This window comes from Mus musculus, chromosome X (genome assembly GCF_000001635.26).
Source record: "Mus musculus strain C57BL/6J chromosome X, GRCm38.p6 C57BL/6J".
Lineage (NCBI taxonomy): Eukaryota > Metazoa > Chordata > Mammalia > Rodentia > Muridae > Mus > Mus musculus.
Genome location: NC_000086.7, coordinates 8,989,023 through 9,000,166, shown reverse-complemented (window position 1 = coordinate 9,000,166; position 11,144 = coordinate 8,989,023). Strand labels below are relative to the sequence as shown.

Sequence of the window (11,144 nt, the reverse complement as noted above, 5' to 3'; positions counted from 1 at the left end):
TAAAAGTTTTGGAAAGATCAGGAATTCAAGGCCCATACCTAAACATAATAAAAGCAATCTACAGCAAACCAGTAGCCAACATCAAAGTAAATGGAGAGAAGCTGGAAGCAATCCCACTAAAATCAGGCACTAGACAAGGCTGCCCACTTTCTCCCTACCTTTTCAACATAGTACTTGAAGTATTAGCCAGAGCAATTCGACAACAAAAGGAGATCAAGGGGATACAAATTGGAAAAGAGGAAGTCAAAATATCACTTTTTGCAGATGATATGATAGTATATATAAGTGACCCTAAAAATTCCACCAGAGAACTCCTAAACCTGATAAACAGCTTTGGTGAAGTAGCTGGATATAAAATTAACTCAAACAAGTCAATGGCCTTTCTCTACACAAAGAATAAACAGGCTGAGAAAGAAATTAGGGAAACAACACCCTTCTCAATAGTCACAAATAATATAAAATATCTCGGCGTGACTCTAACTAAGGAAGTAAAAGATCTGTATGATAAAAACTTCAAGTCTCTGAAGAAAGAAATTAAAGAAGATCTCAGAAGATGGAAAGATCTCCCATGCTCATGGATTGGCAGGATCAACATTGTAAAAATGGCTATCTTGCCAAAAGCAATCTACAGATTCAATGCAATCCCCATCAAAATTCCAACTCAATTCTTCAACGAATTAGAAGGAGCAATTTGCAAATTCATCTGGAATAACAAAAAACCTAGGATAGCAAAAAGTCTTCTCAAGGATAAAAGAACCTCTGGTGGAATCACCATGCCTGACCTAAAGCTTTACTACAGGGCAATTGTGATAAAAACTGCATGGTACTGGTATAGAGACAGACAAGTAGACCAATGGAATAGAATTGAAGACCCAGAAATGAACCCACACACCTATGGTCACTTGATCTTCGACAAGGGAGCTAAAACCATCCAGTGGAAGAAAGACAGCATTTTCAACAATTGGTGCTGGCACAACTGGTTGTTATCATGTAGAAGGATGCGAATCGATCCATACTTATCTCCTTGTACTAAGGTCAAATCTAAGTGGATCAAGGAACTTCACATAAAACCAGAGACACTGAAACTTATAGAGGAGAAAGTGGGGAAAAGCCTTGAAGATATGGGTACAGGGGAAAAATTCCTGAACAGAACAGCAATGGCTTGCTCTGTAAGATCGAGAATTGACAAATGGGACCTAATGAAACTCCAAAGTTTCTGCAAGGCAAAAGACACCGTCAATAAGACAAATGGACCACCAACAGATTGGGAAAGGATCTTTACCTATCCTAAATCAGATAGGGGACTAATATCCAACATATATAAAGAACTCAAGAAGGTGGACTTCAGAAAATCAAATAACCCCATTAAAAAATGGGGCTCAGAACTGAACAAAGAATTCTCACCTGAGGAATACCGAATGGCAGAGAAGCACCTGAAAAAATGCTCAACATCCTTAATCATCAGGGAAATGCAAATCAAAACAACCCTGAGATTCCACCTCACACCAGTCAGAATGGCTAAGATCAAAAATTCAGGTGACAGCAGATGCTGGCGTGGATGTGGAGAAAGAGGAACACTCCTCCATTGTTGGTGGGATTGCAGGCTTGTACAACCACTATGGAAATCAGTCTGGCGGTTCCTCAGAAAACTGGATATAGTACTACCGGAGGATCCAGCAATACCTCTCCTGGGCATATATCCAGAAGATGCCCCAACTGGTAAGAAGGACACATGCTCCACTATGTTCATAGCAGCCTTATTTATAATAGCCAGAAGCTGGAAGGAACCCAGATGCCCCTCAACAGAGGAATGGATACAGAAAATGTGGTACATCTACACAATGGAGTACTACTCAGCTATTAAAAAGAATGAATTTATGAAATTCCTAGCCAAATGGATGGACCTGGAAGGCATCATCCTGAGTGAGGTAACACATTCACAAAGGAACTCACACAATATGTACTCACTGATAAGTGGATATTAGCCCAAAACCTAAGATCCCCAAGATATAAGATACAATTTCCTAAACACATGAAACTCAAGAAAAATGAAGACTGAAGTGTGAACACTACGCCCCTCCTTAGAAGTGGGAACAAAACACCCTTGGAAGGAGTTACAGAGACAAAGTTTGGAGCTGAGATAAAAGGATGGACCATGTAGACACTACCATATCCGGGGATCCATCCCATAATCAGCTTCCAAATGCTGACACCATTGCATACACTAGCAAGATTATGCTGAAAGGACCCTGATATAGCTGTCTCTTGTCAGAGTATGCCTGGGCCTAGCAAACATAGAAGTGGATGCTCACAGTCGGCTATTGGATGGATCACATGGCCCCCAATGAAGGAGCTAGAGAAAGTACCAAAGAAGCTAAAGGGATCTGCAACCCTATAGGTGGAACAACATTATGAACTAACCAGTACCCCGGAGCTCTTGACTCTAGCTGCATATGCATCAAAAGATGGCCTAGTCGGCCATCACTGGAAAGAGAGGCCCATTGGACACGCAAACTTTATATGCCCCAGTACAGGGGAACGCCAGGGCCATAAAAGGGGAGTGGGTGGGTAGGGGAGAGGGGGTGGGTGGCTATGGGGGACTTTTGGTATAGCATTGCAAATGTAAATGAGCGAAATACCTAATAAAAAATGGAAAAAAAAGAGTTAAAACCCAAAACAAAAACAAAAAAAAAAAAAAAAAAAAAGAATGCCAGGAGAAGTCCTTGGCTCAGCATCTCTCACCAGCAGGCTGTTCCCTGGGAACATACCAGCTGTGCAGGCCAGGGTAATAGGTTCACAAAAACCTTCATATCAGACAGCACACAGCCACCACACTCTCCTAAAGTCCAGGGAAGAAGCAGAAACCAAGGAACAAAATATTCACCCAACAGAGCCAGAACCAGATATCATCATCTAGACCCATATGCATCTATGACTGCACAAGAACGTAATAGAAAAGCACAGCATATATACCCTCTAAAACTAAAGCAGGGCACTTGCAAAAACCAATGTACTAGTACTGCAGTTATACTTACATTGTGTAATAAGAAAGCACGTGGTGGTGCATGCCTTTAATTCCAGCACTTGGGAGTCAGAGGCAGGTGGATTTCTGAGTTCGAGGCCAGCCTAGTCTACAGAGTGAGTTCCAGGAGAGCCAGGGATATAAGGAGAAGCCCTGTCCAAAAAAAAAAAAAAAAAACAAAAAAACAAAAAGAAAAAACAAAAAAAAAAAAAAAGAAAAAGAAATCATGTGGGATTGCTCCTAAAACAGAATTAGTTTGCTTCAAAGAAGTGCATTTTTAAGTACAATAAAATTGTTAAGAACACAGAGAAAATGGTAGAAAAGTTTATAATAGCAAGGACTTTGTTTTACCAATGACTGTTACAAACTAGGCATACTGTTACAAAGGGAGTTTGATCTAGAGAAATGCAGGGATCAGGTTATTATTTCATCACTGCACCAGGACTCTGATTAATCAAGAAGGAAAGAAGAGAGCACAGCATGAGCTTCTATGGCTGAAGCTGCACACAGAGGTATTTTGGAAAAATACCCACAGGTGATATTAAAATACCACACTAGAGCACACTGGCCTATCCCTGGGCACGACAACTGCAGTAATATATAAACACCCTTTACAAGGATGCAAGCAAACTCCTAGAACTCCCAAGTTGCTTGCTTCAGCACAGCAGCACCTCTGTTCCTCACTAGACCAGGATTGTAAGAAAACAGTGAAAATGGAAGCACTTTTAAAACAGCAAGAGCTTTGTTATACCGATGGACTTCACAACAGAGAAGTCCCGTCACACAAGTCAGCATAGATTTGCAGAAAGGCAGAGACTACTCCTGTACCATTGCTGCAGGATGCTGACTGAACAAGAATGGAATAGGAGAGCGCAGCATATGTGTCCAAGTCTCAAGCAGTGCACATGGCACCATTGGGAATTACAGCCATGTGATTTTTAAAGGGCTACACAAGTGTATAATTGCTTATACCACTGTACTATTACTACTACAGTGATATCTCAAAGACATCCACAACAAAGTGCATGAGATTGCTCACACATCTATAAACTTTGTGCTTCAAAGAAGAACCACACACATTCCTAAGTGGATTGGGTTTGTGAAGAACATAGTGATCTATTTTTTTAGACCATTATAATTTAGTTTTACCCTAGGTATCTAGGCCATCTAGACTCTGGAAGTAACAATAAGATGGCCCCTACTGATATTCTGCTGTATTCATAGATCAGTGTCTTATTCAGCCACACCCAGAGAAGCTTCCTCCTGTATCAGACAGGAACAATATGCAGAGACTCATAACCAGACATTTTGCACACACACACACACACACACACACACACACACACACACACACACACCCAAGCACTCCACACACAAATTCAGAGAGAGAGAGACAGACAAACAGGTACCTTGGAACACAGAGGTCTAAATGAGATGTTTCCATCAAATTCCTGCCCCCAGAGTGCAGGGAAGACCGCAGAAGAGGAGGCAGAGAGAGTGTAAGAGACACAGGGGTTGGAAGACACCAAGATGGAGGGCAAAATGACCTCTAAGTCAACATGATCAAAGCTCACAGGAACTCATAGAGACTGAAGCAGCAAGCACATTGCCTACATCACTCTGCACCAGGTCCTTTGCATATATACTATAATTGTCAGGTTAATATTCTTAAGGGAATCCTGAATGTGTGATTAAGTGGGTCTCTGATTCTTTGGCTTGCTATTGGGGTTCTCTTATTTTTCTGTTGGATGTTGTGTCCAAATTTGATATGATGCTTTTCTTTAAACTTATCATATTTTATTTTGTTGTTACCTCTTAGGAGCTGGTTCTTTTCTAAAAGAGACAAAAAGGGAGTGAATGTGGATGGGAGAGGCAGTGGGGAGGAACTGGGGGGAGTAGAGGGAGGCAAAACTGTATCCTGGGTATCTTGTATGAGAAAAGAACCTATGTTTAATAAAAACAAAAATAATAAGCAACAAATAACCTAGAAAGTCTACAAATGAGGAAACATAAAATCGTGTAAGCTCTGTATTTTAGTTAGGGTTTTACTGCTGTGAACAGACACCATAACTGAGTCTATTCTTATAAAAGACAGCATATATCTAGGGTTTGCTTGCAGGTTCAGAGGTTCAGTCCATTATCATCAAGGTGGGAACATGGCAGCATTTAGGCAGGCATAGTGCAGAAGGGCCTGAGAGTTCAACATCTTCATCTGAAGGCTTCTTGTGGAAGACTGATTTCCAGGCAGCTAGGATGAGGGTCTCAAAGCCCACACCCACAGTGACACACCAACTCCAAAAGGGCCACACCCTCTAATAGTGCCACACCCTGGGCTCTGCATATACAAACCATCACACTGTGCTCACAAATGGAAGAAAGAACGAGAGAAAGAAAGAAAGAAGGAAAGAAAGAAAGAAAGAAAGAAAGAAAGAAAGAAAGAAAGAAAGAAAGAAAGAGAGAGAGAGAGAAAGAAAGAGAGAAAGAAAGAGAGAGAGAAAGCAAGCGAGAGAGAGAGAGGGAGAGAGAGAGGAAGGAAGGAAGGAAGGAAGGAAGGAAGGAAGGAAGGAAGGAAGGAAGGAAGGAAGGAAGGAAGGAAGGAAGACTGTTGCAGGACTTGCACGACAGCAAGAGCTTTGTAATGCCAACGAGTGTTACAACAGAGAAGTGCTGTATCACAAATAGGGAGAATGATTTACAGAAAAGCAGAGGAGATGAAGAGTTATTTTTTAAGCACTGTGCCTGGACGCTGATTGGAGAGGAGTGGGATAGAAGACATGACATGATACATGCATATAACTGAAACAGTACAGTGGCATCCTTTCAAAACATGCACACACGACAAAACACCTCAGAATTCCATATTTCCATACCACTATGTCAATGACCTTGGCAGCAACATCTAAACTCGATAACAGCAAAGCTTACCAGATTCCTCATACAATTTTGAAGTTGCTTGCTTCAGAATAGCAGAGAATTTGTTTGTTGCAGAAGGGGATTGATTGTGAGAAGCACAGTGAAAACAGAAGCACGTTCACAACATCATGAAACTCCTTAAACAGTGGATGTTAAAATGGACAAGTACTATATATACCACGAGTTGGGATGGATAGACAGGAAAGCATTAAAAGGCAGATTATTGGAGCACTAAAACAGGACACTGGGTGGACAGGAATGGCAGAGAGGAGCACAGGATTCACTTCCATACCTGAAGCAGCCCTCCATGACACTTTAGGAAAACACATGCATGTGATATTAAAATGCCAACCAAGGGCATATTTACCCATACCCATGTGCTACTACTGCAGCGGTATACAAATGAGATTTGCAACAAAGCACAGGAGATTACTTGGACTACACTGCAGTTGTTTTCCAGAGATCAGCAATGCATAGGTTCCAGAGTGGAGAGTGACTGTTACCAGTCACGTTGAAAGGTACAGCACAGCAGGGAAATCTATAGTATAATGGTGGCTGTCACAGAGATGTACTGTATCAGTAGTGGTAACTGATATACAAAGTCACAGACCCTGGACCTAACAGTTGTACCACAGCTGCACAAGATCACTGCCTGAATGATAAGAATGGAACAGGAGAGCACAGCAAAAGCATCAGTAACTGAAGTGGGGCAAAGAGGTGTCCTTGGAAAACTCGAGTACATATGACTCAAACGCCCAACAATGGCATAGTTGCAAAAAACAATGTGTTGCTGCTGAAGCGATATCTAAGCTCTGTTTACAAGAATGCTTGAGAGATTCCTTGTGCAACTCTGCAGTTGCTTGGTTAAGCACAGAAGCATCTATGCCCCTAAATGGACTGAGATATTCAAGGACACTAAAAATTATGCTACTCTTGCTAAGCAGAACTTTCTTCCCTAGGTACAGCTTACTGAGAAGCACTGTCCCATAAGTGATGATAATAGAAAAGAAAACAGAAGACCTGAGCCATAACCAAACCCTGACTGAACAAGAATGGCTAGGAGATCACACCATAGGCTGAGAAAGTACACTGTGGCATCCCTGTAACACACATTCACATGTGGCTAAAACACCTCACAGTGGCATATTTGCAGAAACCTATGCACTACTACAGCAGTGATGATTAACCTAACTCGATTTGCCATGAAGCACAAGAGACTAAGTGTATGAATCTAAAGTTGCTTGCTTCAGTACTGCAGCAACATGTCCTTGATTGGATCAGGATTGTTAAGTTCACAGTTAAAGAGGAAACTAGGTCGGCTGACTTCGGATCTTCTCCTGTTTCTCCAGGTCCAAACTCCCAGTCTCATTCCCAGCTCTGTACTTGGCAGAATATTTGTGGCAGCCCACACTGCCCACTTCATTCCTTGTTCTCATTTCCTGTGGTGTCCACAGATCTTCCCATCCCAACCTGCTTTGTCCTTGCTTTTTCCCAGCCTCCAACACCAGCAGGCAACCCCTCATAGCCTAAGGAGCACTCCTGCCTGGGAAAGAAATTGGCTGAAGGCTGAAGGCTGAAGGCTGAAAGCTGAAAGTTGAAAGGTGAAGGCTGAAGGCTGAAGGCTGAAGGCTGAAAGCTGAAAGTTGAAAGCTGAAGGCTGAAGGCTGAAGGCTGAAGGCTGAAGGCTGAAGGCTGAAAGCGAAAGTTGAAAGCTGAAGGCTGAAGGCTGAAAGTTGAAAGCTGAAGGCTGAAGGCTGAAAGTTGAAAGCTGAAGGCTGAAGGATGAAGGCTGAAGACTGAAAGCGAAAGTTGAAAGCTGAAGGCTGAAGGCTGAAAGTTGAAAGCTGAAGGCTGAAGGCTGAAGGCTGAAAGCTGAAAGCTGAAAGTTGAAAGCTGAAGGCTGAAGGCTGAAGGCTGAAAGCTGAAAGTTGAAAGCTGAAGGCTGAAGGCTGAAGGCTGAAGTCTGAAAGCTGAAAGTTGAAAGCTGAAGGCTGAAGGCTGAAGGCTGAAGGCTGAAGACTGAAAGCGAAAGTTGAAAGCTGAAGGCTGAAGGCTGAAAGTTGAAAGCTGAAGGCTGAAGGCTGAAGGCTGAAAGCTGAAAGCTGAAGGCTGAAAGCTGAAGGGTGAAGGCTGAAGGCTGAAGGATGAAAGGTGAAAGTTGAAAGCTGAAGGCTGAAGGCTGAAGGCTGAAAGCTGAAAGTTGAAAGCTGAAGGCTGAAGGCTGAAGCCCTATTCATACCTCTGAGTCTGTAACTCCAGATCCAAAGCACCTCCCCTCCCCCAGTTTTATCCTCAGCTGTGTAGCAGGAGCCCTGCTGCAGTCTCTTTCCTCTCTGACCTCATCCTCTACAGATTATAAAAGTCTATCTCCCAACCTACCTTCACCAAACTCCTCTCATTTTCCCTGCCTCCAACTGCAGCAGGCATTCACTGGGAACAAAGCAGCTGAGCTGACCAGCGAAGCCCGTGCACAGAAGACATCCCATCCGGGAACACAGGGCTGTACACTTTCCTAAATTCCAGGGAGGAAGCAGAAACAAAAGAACAGGGAACTCACCAAGCAAATGAAAGACCAGATTTCATCACCCAGAACTGTAAATGACTAGATGCCAGCATGAACACAAAATCCCTTACAGCCTGGATAATATGAATCCACTGGAGTCCATCTATCCTCACACAGCAGGCCCTGAATATTCCCGACAGAGCTGAAGTCCCAGAAAGAGACCACGAAACAGCCGGTGTGACAGTGATAGAGGGTCATAAAGGGGAAATGATAGCCACTCAAAAAATTCAGGCAAATATGAACATTGCAAAGAAATGAATCAAACTTTTCAAGTCCTGAACATGGAAGTAGAATCAGTGAAGAAAACCTGTAATGGGTAAATTCTGGAAAAGAAAAAATTTCCTATGAACAGGAACTACAGGGGCAAGTTTCACTGATAGAACACAAGAGAAGGAAGAAAGACTCTTGGGTGTTGAAGACATGATAGATGAAAGAGATACAGCACTCTAAAATATTAAATTTAAAAACTACTTACAGAAGACACACAGGAAAACTGGGAGACAATGAAAAGACCAAATCTAAGAACAATAGGAGTAGAGGAAAGAGAATAAATCCATCTCAAAAGCCCAGGAAATCTTTTTGACAAAATCATAAAATAAAATGTTATTAACCGTAACAATGGGGAGCCTATGAAGGTATATGAAGCATACACATCAGCAAACAGACTGGACTGGAAAAGGAAGTACCTTGACACATGATAATTTAAATACTAAATGTACAAGACCAATACATCTTTTAAAAAAGAAAAGTTGATGGGTGTGGTAGTCATACCACTAGTTCCAACACTTGAGAGGCAGAGGCAGGCAGATCTCTCTTGTGTCAGATACACAAACTTAAGCAGAAGGAATATTAGAGGGTTCTATAAGGGAGAGGACTTTAAGTAAGGCCAGGTATATGCACTCTAGCAAGAGTGAGCCATATTTGCATTAGGTTCATTACTCACGTTTGCTTCCCTCTGTGTGAGTTTATCCTGGCCTCCTGGGTACTGCATGCACATGGCACATCAGACACATATTCAGCTACACACTCATACACATCATATTAAGAAAATAAATAAAGCACTTTTTAAATGTTCCTAAAACAGGGGAAGTCCTACTTATGCAATTTAAATATACACTATCATCGGGTCCTCATGTAGTTTCAGGGACTTTTACGAATTCATGGAGAATGTCTTAAACTAAAGCTTGTGCTTTTTGGAGTGTGCAGAGGCTCTGGTGACACTGGGCCTCAGTAGGAGGCCCTCTCCACCATGGCTCCTGGAGGGCAGACATTGGCATGCTCCAGCTACAGCAAGGCATTGCACAGCCCCCTGTGAATTTTGATGTTTCACACTCCTGGGTTGGAGCCTCAAAGGCAGCTTTTTTTCCCACCCCTCATAGCCCGCACCCCCCTTCCAATTTTTCAAGAAAGGTTCCTTAGCGCTCTCCCTCTCGACAGCATAGCAGTGCACGGGCGGTCTGGGTGGGCAGCCGAGAAGTTTTCCCAGAGATAATTTCACCAAGATGTCCAGTGATAGGCAAATGTCGGATGATGAGAATCCCAGCCCTAGCAGTTGCAGTTCAGATGAAGAGGAACGAGACCCTGCAGCTCCAGAGCCAGAGGAAAAGGAAGAAAAAAAACCTTCTGCCACCCAGCAGAAGAAAAAAACCAAACTCTCTAGCAAAAAAACTGCTGCTTGTCAGTGGTGGCACACGCCTTTAACCCCAGAACTTGAGAGGCAAAGGCAGGTGGATTTTGAAGTTAGAAGTTAGTCTCATCTACAGAGTGGGTTCCAGGACAGCCAGGGCTACACAGAGACACCCTGTCTCAGAAAAACAAAAGAAAAAAAAAAAAGACTGCAAAGTAATCCATTAGTGCTAAAAAATATCAGAAGGAGCTAGCTGAGATCAGCCTTGATCCTCCTCCTAACTGCGGTGCTGGGCCTAAAGGAGATAAGTTTTATGAATGGAGGTCAACTACACTTGGTCTACCAGGTTCTGTATATGAAAGGTGCTGGTTTTTTTCTGGATATCTCATTTTATTCAGATTACCCATTTAAGCCACCAAAGGTTACTTTCTGGACCAGAATCCATCACTGCACCATCAACAGTCAGGGAGTCATCTGCCTGGGTATTCTGAAAGACACCTGGATCGTGCTTTAACTATTTCAAAGGTTTTGCTCTCTATTTGACAGATTGCAACCCTGCACTTTGTAGCCCAGAGAGCACTGATGTATCATCTCAAACACAACAAACGTGCTCCTGAAGGAAAAACAAAACAAAAACAAAAACAAAAACAAAAACAAAAACAAAAACAAAAACAAAAAACCTTGTGGTTTGCAAGTCTTAATGTTACTGCCTGCCACCAGGGGATCTTGTTAAAATTCAGTTTGTGATACTGTGGATTTTGGACTGGAGCCTGCGAATCTATATTTCTAAAGGTTCTTAGAGGAAGGCAATACTTCTGGACTGTGGACAGCTTGAGGACCAGTTACACCTGAGATCTCAGACGTTTAAAGTGACTTTTTAACAGCGCCCATGGACAGGACAAGACTGAAGACTCTGATGTCTGTTTTTGATTCAGCCACCAACCTTGTTTTGTCTGAGAAGATATCGAGTGGTAGGCAACAAAGTTGATATGTTTACTTGCAGGATGCTTTGTCTTATA

General features: G+C 42.6%; 1 pseudogene; it reads left to right on the top strand.

The window, feature by feature from the left end:
• The first annotated feature begins 10,000 nt into the window (after positions 1-10,000).
• Gm19775 lies at positions 10,001-10,742 on the top strand (annotated as a pseudogene).
• The last annotated feature ends 402 nt before the right edge of the window (positions 10,743-11,144 follow it).